General features: G+C 42.9%; 1 protein-coding gene across 2 annotated transcripts in view; it reads right to left on the bottom strand.

Moving 5' to 3' along the window:
* XKRX (XK related X-linked) overlaps positions 1-12,194 on the bottom strand; it is a 44,529-nt gene that overhangs the window by 31,206 nt on the left and 1,129 nt on the right. The window lies entirely within an intron of this gene.

Below are 12,194 nucleotides of genomic sequence, written 5' to 3'. Positions count from 1 at the left end.
CTAACTTAGTGAACAAGTGCCAAAAATAGATAAGGACACACCCAACCAGTCAGGCTAGGAAAACAGCAATAACAGCACCGTCATAGTGTTGTTGTGATCTAACATCTATGGCCTTGTGCATACGGCTGTTTTACAGATTTGTTACATGAAGTAATATCCCTGCATGAAAAGCCATGGGCCCATCCTGTCCCTCCACGTGCCTATACAGGGACACTAAAGGGGAAATAAGGCTGCAAATGTATGTGTATGAAACCACACTTCCTTGTGCTCTCTAATGGCCAATCAATGTGATGGAACGTTCAACAACACTGAGCGGTAATTGCACAGTGCAAGGAAACAGCTGCCCATAGCAGCCAATATATAAAAACAAATAAATAAAAAAATCTAAAACCAATGTTTTCTTTGCATTAGTTTTAATTCACTGGGTGAAGTTTATCAATGTTTTCACCAGAAGACTGTTTGAGTGGAGTACACAAAATCACGGATAAATCCCCCCATGGTGTATTAAAGGGGTTATCCAGTGCTACAAAAACATGGCCACTTTCTTTTATAGACAACACTCGAGCATGCTCGAGTCCATCCGAACCCGAACTTTCGGCATTTGATTAGCGGGGGCTGCTGAAGTTGGATAAAGCCCTAAGGCTATGTGGAAAACATGGATATAGTCATTGGCTGTATCCATGTTTTCCAGACAACCTTAGAGCTTTATCCAACTTTAGCAGCCCCAGCTAATCAAATGCTGATCGTTCGGGTTCGGATGGACTCGAACCCGAACCCGATTCGCTCATCTCTAGACAACACGACTCCAGTTCAGGTGTGGTTTGCAATTAAGCTCCATTCATTTCAATGGAACTGAGCAGCAAAACCCCGCCTAAGCTGGAGACAAGAGTGGGGCTGTCTCTGGAAGAAAGTGGCCATGTTTTTGTAGTGCTGGATAACCCCTTTAACTCCTTCAGGGGGAACAGCCCTTTGTCACAGTCAGATCTTATCCCAGTCTTAGGGGCCTATTCCACAGGAGTGATAATAGGGCCCTTAAACCCAGGAGCTCTCATCAGACACCTACAATGATTATGGGATCATAGGAATAATACAGGAGATAACACAGGGGGGTTTCCACACGGAATCTCGGCGCAGATTCCGTAGTGTAAACAGGCCTTATTCCTGAAAACCTCTTAAAAGGAGAAGTCCGGTGAAAGTTGTCATTTAAAGCGACTCTGCACCCACAATCTGAACCCCCCCCCCCAAACCGCTTGTACCTTCAGATAGCAGCTTTTAATCCAAGATCTGTCCTGCGGTCTGTTTGGCAGGTGATGCAGTTATTGTGCTAAAAATTTACTTTTAAACTGGCCTACGGGAGTGGCCTGGATTGTGTATTAGGCTGGCACAACCTCTCTGTCCCTTCTCCCCGTCCTCCTCATCATTAGGAATGCTCCAGACAGATTGCCTACTATTCCCCCCCTGTTTAGCCTGGCACACGGGCTGAATCGTTAAGCTACCTGTGCAATTTTCAGCATGGAGAGAATGTTCTAGTGGCATTCCTAATGATAAAGAGGGTGGGGAGGAGGGACAGAGGGGTGGTGCAAAGTTAGGGCACAGATACGCCCGTAGGGCACGGGGTTGTAAGATTAAAAGTTGTTTTTAGGACAATAACTGCATTACCTGCCAAACGGACCACAGGACAGATCTTGGATTAAAAGCAGCTATCCGAAGGTACAAGTGGTTTGGGGGGGGGGGGGGGGGGGGGGGGGGTCAGATTGTGGGTACAGAGTCGCTTTAAGTATTGCCTCCAAAAGTTATACAAATCACCAATATACACTTATTACAGGAAATGCTTATAAAGTGCTTTTTCCCTGTACTTACTACTGCATCAAGGCTTCACTTCCTGTATAAAATGGTGATGTCACGACCCGACTCCCAGAGCTGTGCAGGCTGTGGCTGCTGGAGAGGCTAGAAAGATGGCAAAGGGATGCTCAACTTCCCTCCAGTGCCCTGTGCCCCCTCAGTGTCCCCCTGCCATATAATGGTGATCTGGTATACTGGTGATCTGTCTAACTTTTGGGGGACAATACGATACTTAAAGAATTTCTCCTTTAAGGCGTACCTGTCATGATGCCCGCTGCAGAATCAGCATCAATTTCCTGTTAATTCAGATTTTCAGGTGTCCTTGGATACTAATGTGCAATGTGACCATTGAATCCAATGCGGTTCACATGCATTACGTTTTCACAGTGTATTGGAGACTTGAACTTCCAGATTAAGGCCCAGTTAAAACTATGGAATTGGCGCTGAGATTCCGTGCAGAAACCCCTACGTGTTGAATCCTTCAATGTGTTTGAATGGGAGGGCTTGCACTCCTCTGCTCTCCGCGCTTAAAAAATTGACATGGAGGTGGGGAGTTTTCCCCACAAAATCTCTGCCCCGATTCCATAGTGTGAACAGGGCCTAACAGAGGAACTTGCTGCTGATCCGGCAGCAGACGACAGGACAGGTACCCTTAAAGGGTCTATTCAAACATACAGCATCTGGAGCAGATTTGGTGCCGCAGATTTGAAACTGCAGATTTTATTTTGCAATAAAACTAAATGGCGGAACACGGCATAAAATTTGCTGCAGATCCTGAATGTGTGAATGGATGTTTCCGACGTTTTGCACCATGCATTAAAGCGATTTTGTACCCACAATCTGACCCCACTAAACCACTTGTACCTTCAGATAGCAGCTTTTAATCCAAGATCAGTCCTGAGGTCCGTTTGGCAGGTGATGCAGTTATTGTCCTAAAAAACTACTTTTAAACTTGCAGCCCAGTGTCAAATTTGTGTCGCCTAGAGTGTGTGCCCAAGCCTTGCACCGCCTCTCCGTCCCCCCTTATCATTAGGTGCCTTAACGATCCAACACATGTGCAGTGTTCAGACAGGTGATGAATAGGAAAAATCCTGGCCATGGCATTCCTAATGAGGAGGAGGGCGGGGAAGAGGGACGGGGAGGCGGTGCAAGGCTTAAGCACACACACCCTAGGCCACGCAAATTTGACACAAGGCTGCAAGTTTAAAAGTTGTTTTTTAGGACAATAACTGCATCACCTGCCGAACGGACCTCAGGACAGATCTTGGATTAAAAGCTGCTATCCGAAAATACAATCTGTTTGGGGGTTAGATTGTGGGTACAGAGTCACTTTAAATTCTCTGAGTATATAGCAATAGAAAAAGCATCTTTTGGGTACCCAGAAGAGTAGAGGGAGCATGCTCAGGTAGCCTTCAATAACTGACAGAATGTTCACCTGTATGTTATAGCTCCCGTAAAAAAAAAATTTTACTTAGAATTTTTGTATCTTTCGTCCCTTTAAGGAATTTTTAAAATGACAAAAAAAATAAATATATATATATATATATGTATATATATATATATATATATATATATATATATATATATATATTATATATATGAATATTGTGCAAGACACATTAGATATCCAGCAAAACATGGTAATTGCAGGCATCCCGCACAACCCTATTTCATTTTTCCATTCTAATTTTTGTTTATGCCATTAAACATTAAATATACAAACATTAAAAGAAAAAACAAAATGAAATAGGTTAGTTTGTGTGGAAGGTATAACTGACAATGGAACAATGGTTTGACATCAGGTATTAAAACTTAATGGCCTAGGTTAACCAGGTACCCTCTGCTCTGACGAGTAGGGGAGCTCTTGGTAAAAGGCTTAAGTCTCCCATTGATTTCAATGGGGCTCCTTACTAGAACAAGCACATTAGCATTTTACTACTTGCTCAACTCTAGTACCCCGCTGTCACTGAGGGCTGTCAATGTAGCTTTGTGTCTTGCGTGCCATAGTTATCCAACATTCTTATGTTAGAAGTGAAAAAAAAAAATCAGTCTTTAAAAAAGGTCCAGGGAAACACAAAGGTCCTTATACATAACTGTTCTAAGAAAAGTCAGTACTGTGTAATAATAAGAAGCGTGACTTCTATCATACGGTGGCTCATGTGATTACATGATTCCAGTTATTTTATGGTTGAAACTAGGGTGCAAAACGTCATTGTCTACTGAGGCAAACCTTACTCCATTCACAACATAGCTATAAAAAGACAGGGAGCCAAGGAGAATCTCTATAAAATAACCTACTTAGTGCACTTATATTAGAGGCCGCTAATGGAAACCAACCACCTAAACTCTGAACAACCCACATAAAGGTATTTACACAGACAGATTTATCTGTCAGGTTATTAAAGGCAAAGCCAGGAACAGACTATAAACAGAGAACAGGTCATAAAGGAAAGACTAAGATCTCTCCTCTTCTCAAATCCATTCAATAACCTGTCAGATAAATCTGTCTGTGTAAACACACCAATAGATGCTTTACATATTGAGAAAATATTGTTTTACCACCAAAGTATAAAACTATCTCTCACAAAATCAGGATTAACCCATCATGTTACATGGTAAAAATGAGTCAGTACAACCCAAAATGGCAGCATCACCAGGACATCAAAAGTTCCCAGAGCATATGCTGAGTATACAGATCCCTAAGAGAGTAGCTTTGCAGGTGTAATGTATATGTATATCCAAAGGATAACTTATAAAGGGATTGCACAGATGGTTACAATGTACGTACTGAATAAAAATGAGGAGTAAACAGACTCTTGCATAAAAAAGTTAAATGAGCTGTCTGGGGGTAACAATATTGTTATATGTGCTGGGATGCTGTAAAGATTAGTAAAGTATTAACACTCACCTACCCTAAACCCCCACACCTGCTGCCCTTAGGGTATTTGCACACTAAGGAACCCGGGCAGATCACCTGCCGTGGATTCCAGTTTGCCCACGTACGTCTCTGGTCAGGCAGATTCTGCTGTCCACATGAAAAATGAACGGGTTCATTCTTCAGGTGGATGGCAGAATCTGCCTGTGCAGAGAATGGAGTCTATGGCACAGACGGAGATGCGCATGGCTGGGAGTGGAGGCGAGCTGCAGAATCTGTGGCAGTGATCCGCCAAGGTCCCATAGTGTCCATATACCTTTACACTCCTGTTCTCCACTGGTCCCCACTACTTCCTGGTTCCTGGGGATGCGCTGTCCCTGAAAAAAGTACCCTCTCAGTCAGGTACAGAATAGGCGAGTAATACTATTTTTACATCAGCCCTAGGCATATATAAATATATATCATATTAGAATATAAAAATATATTTATCCCTGAAAAACACCTTTAAGAAAAAGACAGTTCAACCATGTAAGGGTGCAAGGGTCCTTTCCGATGCTCGGATCAAAGTGGGAGTGGGATGTAACTGTAGTCTGCAGGATGGGAGAAGTTGGGGCCATCCACACACTGCATTTTGTGGCAGGAAGGACATATACTTGACTCAAAAACTGAATAAAAAAGCAGCATGTGGGCTGCAGTCAGATTATCTACTGCTGAAAAACTATACAATCCCCTGGACACATAGAGGGCCAGCTGCAAACTAAAGTGACAATACAAAGTGACCACTTAGTAGTAATGACTTTCATGTAAAAACAAACCAGTGTATATGCTGCAGATTCATTGCAGATTTTCCTCTCACATAAATTGGCCATATAATGAATTTTGCATTATACTATGGATTCACAGCAAAATCTGTGTTTGTTTGTAAACTGCACGTAAAAGCCTACAACATATACTGTACCTCCACAACCTGCTGCAGAGGGAAATACATGGAAAAAAGCCATATCAGAAGAGGCTCTGTGTATACGTGATCTAACATGCCATGCAAGAGGATGTCAGGACTGAAACATGGAAAAACAGGAGGAGTATAACTCTGCAATAGGTCACTAATGTACAGTTACATCCAAATTCTTCAAAAAAAAAACCAAGGAACCAAACAAAAGTCATCAAGACAGCTTTCTACATGGTACTTGTGGATTACAGCTCAGCAATATTATACTGACTATACAGCTATGTTATCTGTTGTTGTATAAATGTGTGTACTGTTGGCTGCCATGATGATTCTGGACCACACCATCAGAAAAAGCCTAATATCCAGCCAGGTAATAGCCTATAAGGATACAGAATCAACAAGCCAGACAGGAGAGAAGCTCCTAGCCCAGTTCTTCCATGTATAACATGGTCTGTCTACGTGCTGCAGACGGGTACTTTGTTATACTGGACAGTACCCCATGCAGTACCCTTCTGGAACATTCATACAATATGGTACACTGACCTACAGTATACCAGTTACCATACAGTATGGTGTCTGAACACTTTCATACAGTTGCCTATATTCTGCTATACACTTGGGGTTGCCACTCAGCCGGTAGACCGCTGGCCCAGCTGGTGTTCAGAGAAAGAGGCTGGTATCAGTCAAAGTTTTTGTCTTCTTCTGTTAACCAGTAACATAATTTGCATGTGTATACTGCTAGCACGCAGACAACATGGAGCTCGGTGTCAGCTGCAGCGGTGACAAACAGGATGGCAGGTGTGTATTCTGCTTCCTCTGGGTCAGAACAGACCAAACAGAGGTGTGAGGCAGGGGGGTGGAGGCATGAACTCAGAAAACAAGCTGAACAAAACCTATCAGTGTCTTTTGTCTCTATTAGGCATTCAGCTGTATGTGGCCGCTCTCTGCATCCCACATTCATGTTCAGTAGTCAGAATTGGAGATAACCCCCTAGATGCCACAGTTAATACAAACAGCATAATGTAAGCAGGCAAATACTGTGTACCACTCCTGTCAGAGAAACATGGAAGATTGTCGGCAGAAGGGTGGGTATAGGTTTATCCCAGGCAGGTTTACATTGAGTTCAGTTTTAATTAAAAACACTTCCTTCTTTAACTTTATTTACTTCTTAAGGCTACGTTCACACTACGTATATTTCAGTCAGTATATGTATATTTCAGTCAGTATTGCAACTAAAACCAGGAGTGGATTAAAAACACAGAAAGGATCTGTTCACACACTGTTGAAATTGAGTGGATGGCCGCCATTTAATGCTGTTATTTTTTTTGTTTGCTGTTATTTTAGAACAACGGCTGTTATATCGAAATAATGGCAGTTATTTACTGTTATATGGCGGCCATCCACTCAATTTCAACATTGTTTGAACAGATCCTTTGTGTTTTTAATCCACTCCTGGTTTTGGTTGCAATACTGACTGAAATATACGTAGTGTGAACACAGCCTAAATATGTTAAAAGGTTTCTATCATTTCCCCCTTTCTATCATGCCCCCCCTTTCCCTTCTTTCCTCCAGACTATACAGATTTAGTTCCTTTAGTCTTTCTTGAAATGTTTTATGCCTGACACCCTCCACCATTTTTCTAGCAGTATTTGGAACCGTTCAATGTTATCGATATCCTTTTTTAGGTGAGGTCTCCAGAACTGGGCACAGTATTCCAGATGGGATCTCACTATAGCTCTATACAGCGGGATCACATTTTCCCTCTCCCTACTGGTTGTACTCCGCCGCGATCCCAGGTGCCGCGTGTAGCCCGGGATCGCGGCTATTAGCAGGCACGGTCTGATCGCCGTGCCCGCTAATCAGGTAATCGGAGGTAGCTGTCAAAGTTGACAGCTGCCTCCGATTACCGGAGGCAGACGCTCCCTGTTGTCTAGTGGAGGAGATCGCTCCTCCGGGACGTTGTCCCGGAGGAGCGATCTACGTGTGTGGTGCCGGGGTCCGCTCCAAGATGGCGCCGACCCCGACTCGGCACTCGTTTGTTTTCGGCTGCAGCAGCCGAAAGCAAACGAGTGCCGATCTCATTGATCTTTGCTGTATACAGCAAAGATCTCAATGAGAGATCAAAGTGTATATACTAGAAGTCTTGTGTAAAAAAAAAAAGTATTGTTATTAGTAAAAAGCCCCCTCCCCTAATAAAAGTTTGAATCACCCCCCCCCCTTTTCCCATGTTTAAAATAAAAGTAAATAAAAAAAAATGTTTGCTATCGCAGCGTGCGTAATCGCCCGAACTATCACATTACTGATCTCGCACGGTAAACGGCATAAGCGCAAAAAATCCCAAAGTGCAAAATTGCGCATTTTTGGTCGCATCAAATCCAGAAAATTTTTTATAAAAAGCGCCCAAAAAGTCGTATACGCGCAATCAAGGTACCGATAGAAAGTAAACATCATGGCGCAAAAAATTACACCTGACACAGCCCCATAGACCAAAGGATAAAAGCGTTATAAGCCTGGGAACGGAGCGATTTTAAGGAACGTATATTTGTTAACAATGGTTTAAATTTTTTTTGCAGGCCATCAGATAAAAGAAAAGTTATAGATGTTATATATCGTTTTAATCGTAACGACTTGAGGAACATGCAAAACAGTTTTACCCCAGGGCGAATGGCATAAAAATAAATACCCCCCCAAATAAAAGAAATGCGTTTTTTTTTTTTTTCAATTTCACCACACTTTGAATTTTTTCTGGTTTCGCAGTATACTTAATGCAAAAATTCAGCCTGTCATTGCAAAGTACAATTAGTGACGCAAAAAATAAGGGCTCATGTAGGTCTCTAGGTGGAAGTGCTATGGCCTTTCAAAAAGCCTAAAAAAAACAACAAAAAAACCCACAAAAACGCAAATTGGCCCCGTCCTTAAAGGGTTAAATAAATCCTTCAATTCAGAAATCTTTGCCAACAACAATCTGCCGATGTGATACTCGGATAGAGGATTCCTCCTCCCCAAGTGCATTATTTTACACTTGGAAACATTGAACTGTACTTTCCATTGTTTGCACCACTTATCTAGTAAAGCTAAATTATTTTCCATATTACTGACACCACTAGGAATATAAACCCGATCACACACTTTTGTGCCATGAGCAAACAGGCGGTCTTTAGGGGACTGAACATATCTAAAAGGTCCAAAAAACAAAATAAAATAGATTCTGGTGGTGGATACAATCATAACCTCCTCTGATGAGCGAAAGGAGAATAGAGATGCATAGGATGAGAATAATGGAATACCTGAATGCAAAAAAAGAGGGAATGTCTGAGTATTTAGAGAAACATGAGCTAACCTGCAAGGAAATAAGCAATAATTGAGTATATAGATAAGGGGGGGGGGGGGGGGGGGGGGGGTAGGTACTTGAACATAGTAGGTATAAAAATGAAGTGAATGAGACTATAAGGCCATATCTAATGAAAGTTAAAGTACTGTGGGTATCAGTGTGAAAGCTTGGGAAGGGGAATGACAAGGGGAGCTATACGGATGTGACCAGAAGGCTGCTCCAGGACCACAGACAGATTGGGTAGTAGGGTGTAAAAGGGTGGATATCCTGGACTCTATAATAAAATATAACACTTATATGACGTCCATATTGGTAAAATCAAGCTATAACTAAAGTATACAGCATTGTTGAGCTCCATGATGGTTATGGTCAGTGGCTGGTGGATTGGACACTGGGGTCAGGTGTCTCTTTCTTATATGAGGGTAGGTGCATAATTGGGTGTTCATGGTCGGACAGTGCAGATGAACGTAGGGCAATAGAGGAGATATAGTTAAATAGGTGGGGAGAAATAGCAATGCATCTGAAGTGTGAACCCAGCCTAAGCACCCTATTCCACGGGTCGATAATGTAAACGAACGCCAATCTGCTCGATCAGACTTGTTTACTGGGCCTATTTCCCGGCCCGATGATCGTTTAGTGAGGGCTGCCAGGACATCGTTACCGATGTCCTTGCAGCATACATTACCTAGCAGGGCTTCTCTTCCGCTCGGTCTTCATTCTGGTCCCCCGTGCAGCATCAACTACGAAGCGGCGTGACTGAGCTGTCAAATCGCTCAGCTAATCAGAGGCCGCACCGAAGCTGCTTCTGCACGTGGGACCAGGATGAAGACTGAGCAGAGGAGAAGCCCTGCTAGGTAATGTATGCTGCTTGAATCGGTGCGGTGGACCGATGATTTTACGCCTAGTTTGGGCTGATCGTATTCTCTATTCCACAGAGCGATAATCGCTCTGTGGAATAGGCCCCTAGCCCCATAAAGACACTACAGTGTGAACTTGACCATACAAACACCGGTTTCTGGAGCAAAAGTGGATCCATGAAAAAGGCAGAAAGAATGGTTACAAGCTGAACTGACTAATAAACTGAACACTGCAATTAGATTGGAGAAAGGGATATATAAAAAGAGGAAAGCAATGAAAAAGTATGAAGCTATATAGGGTCCGTGGGTGGACCCTCCAGGTTTACAGTCTCATTTCTTAAAACGTAATCCCATGGAGGCATTTCTGTTGTTAGCCGACCAGAAGAGGGCAGCTTTGAGAAGTAGGCCTTAAACCACTAGCACCATAACTGAATGTTTTCTGAAGTTATAGATCTCAATATCTGTTGGAATGAATGATGGTATGAATGTTTTGTGTGAGTCTGACCCCCTGTCTGTCGGGGTTTCTATGTTAAATTCTATGGTCGGAATACTGTTTTTATGTCCTAGTTGTGTATTATTGATATACATTTTCTCTCTTTGAGATATATACAATTGTAGGACATACTGTTTTAGGGGCTTGGGGGGGGTGGTTTGATTATGGGTGGGTATTGGTGGGGGAGAGAGGGGTTATTTTGCTGTAAAATTGAAAAAAAGGCAGGCAAAGCTTTGGGAGGCAGCAGGTTATATGCAGAGGCCATAAATCATACTGTCTGCTACACACCACTGACTTCATTGACCCCATGACCTGCAGATGATAGTTAGATTAGAATGTAGGGAAGTCAGAACTGCAAAGGTCTTGTTATATGTGTCAGACATCACTACACTACAAGTGATCACTACCCCTTCACATGGAGCACAGGGTATAGTATGGCCATAAATACGATCACCAGGAGTAGTCACAGTGCACTGACTCTTGGATATGTCAGGTGCTTTTCTTCTTGGAGAAGCAATAAAGATAGATTCCTCGCCTATTCCTCAGTGTGCACATACCCTTCCTTATGATTATAAACAGGCTGGGGAGGGGGGGGGGGGGGGGGAGGCGATTGGCACTTTGGGTTCCACCTCAGGCAGCAGAAAACCTGGAATTGGCCCTTCCCCTCTCTAAGGTATCCACTCCTGTATCTGGCTCCAGAAAACAGGCTTAGGCTATGTTCACATCACTTTCAGTTTTGTTTTGTGACAACGTTTTGCCATTTGCCCGACGGATACATCTTTTGTGCAGGACTCAAACATGTAGTCTTCCACGCTTTTGAGTCCTGTACAAAAGTAGTGTACGTCCTGCCCATTCAGGTCAATGGGGCCGACGGCCACACGTCTGCATCATTTTTTGATTCCCCACTTGGTGCTAAAAACATGTGAACTTAGCCTTAGATACATCGCCTCTCTGTCATAGTCACTCCTGTATATTTCTCTAGAAAAGAGTGCTTAGATACATCTCCTCTCTGATGTAACTACTCCTGTATATTGCTTTAGAAAAGAGAGCTTAGATACATCGCCTCTCTGTCATAGTCACTCCTGTATATTTCTCTAGAAAAGAGTGCTTAGATACATCTCCTCTCTGATGTAACCACTCCTGTATATTGCTCTAGAAAAGAGAGCTTAGATACATCGCCTCTCTGTCATAGTCACTCCTGTATATTTCTCTAGAAAAGAGTGCTTAGATACATCGCCTCTCTGTCATAGCCACTCCTGTATATTTCTCTAGAAAAGAGTGCTTAGATACATTGCCTCTCTGTCATAGCCACTCCTGTATATTTCTCTAGAAAAGAGTGCTTAGATACATCTCCTCTCTGATGTAACCACTCCTGTATATTGTTCTAGAAAAGAGAGCTTAGACACATCGCCTCTGTCATAGCCACTCCTGTATATTGCTCTAGAAAAGAGAGCTTAGATACATCGCCTCTCTGTCATAGCCACTCCTGTATATTGCTCCAGAAAAGAGCTGATACATCTCCTCTCTGTTGTAGCCACTCCTGTATATTGCTCTAGAAAAGAGTGCTTAGCTACATCGCCTCTCTGTTGTAGCCACTCCTGTATATTGCTCTAGAAAAGAGTGCTTAGATACATCGCCTCTCTGTTGTAGCCACTCCTGTATATTGCTCTAGAAGAGTGCTTAGAGACATCGCCTCTCTGTTGTAGCCACTCCTGTATATTGCTCTAGAGAAGAGTGCTTAGAGACATCGCCTCTCTGTTGTAGCCACTCCTGTATATTGCTCTAGAAAAGAGTGCTTAGCGACATCTCCTCTTTGATGTACTCCTGTATATTGCTCTAGAAAAGAG

The sequence above is a fragment of the Dendropsophus ebraccatus genome, chromosome 10, assembly GCF_027789765.1.
Source record: "Dendropsophus ebraccatus isolate aDenEbr1 chromosome 10, aDenEbr1.pat, whole genome shotgun sequence".
Classification (NCBI taxonomy): Eukaryota; Metazoa; Chordata; class Amphibia; order Anura; family Hylidae; genus Dendropsophus; species Dendropsophus ebraccatus.
This window is presented reverse-complemented; position numbering and strand designations above follow the sequence as displayed.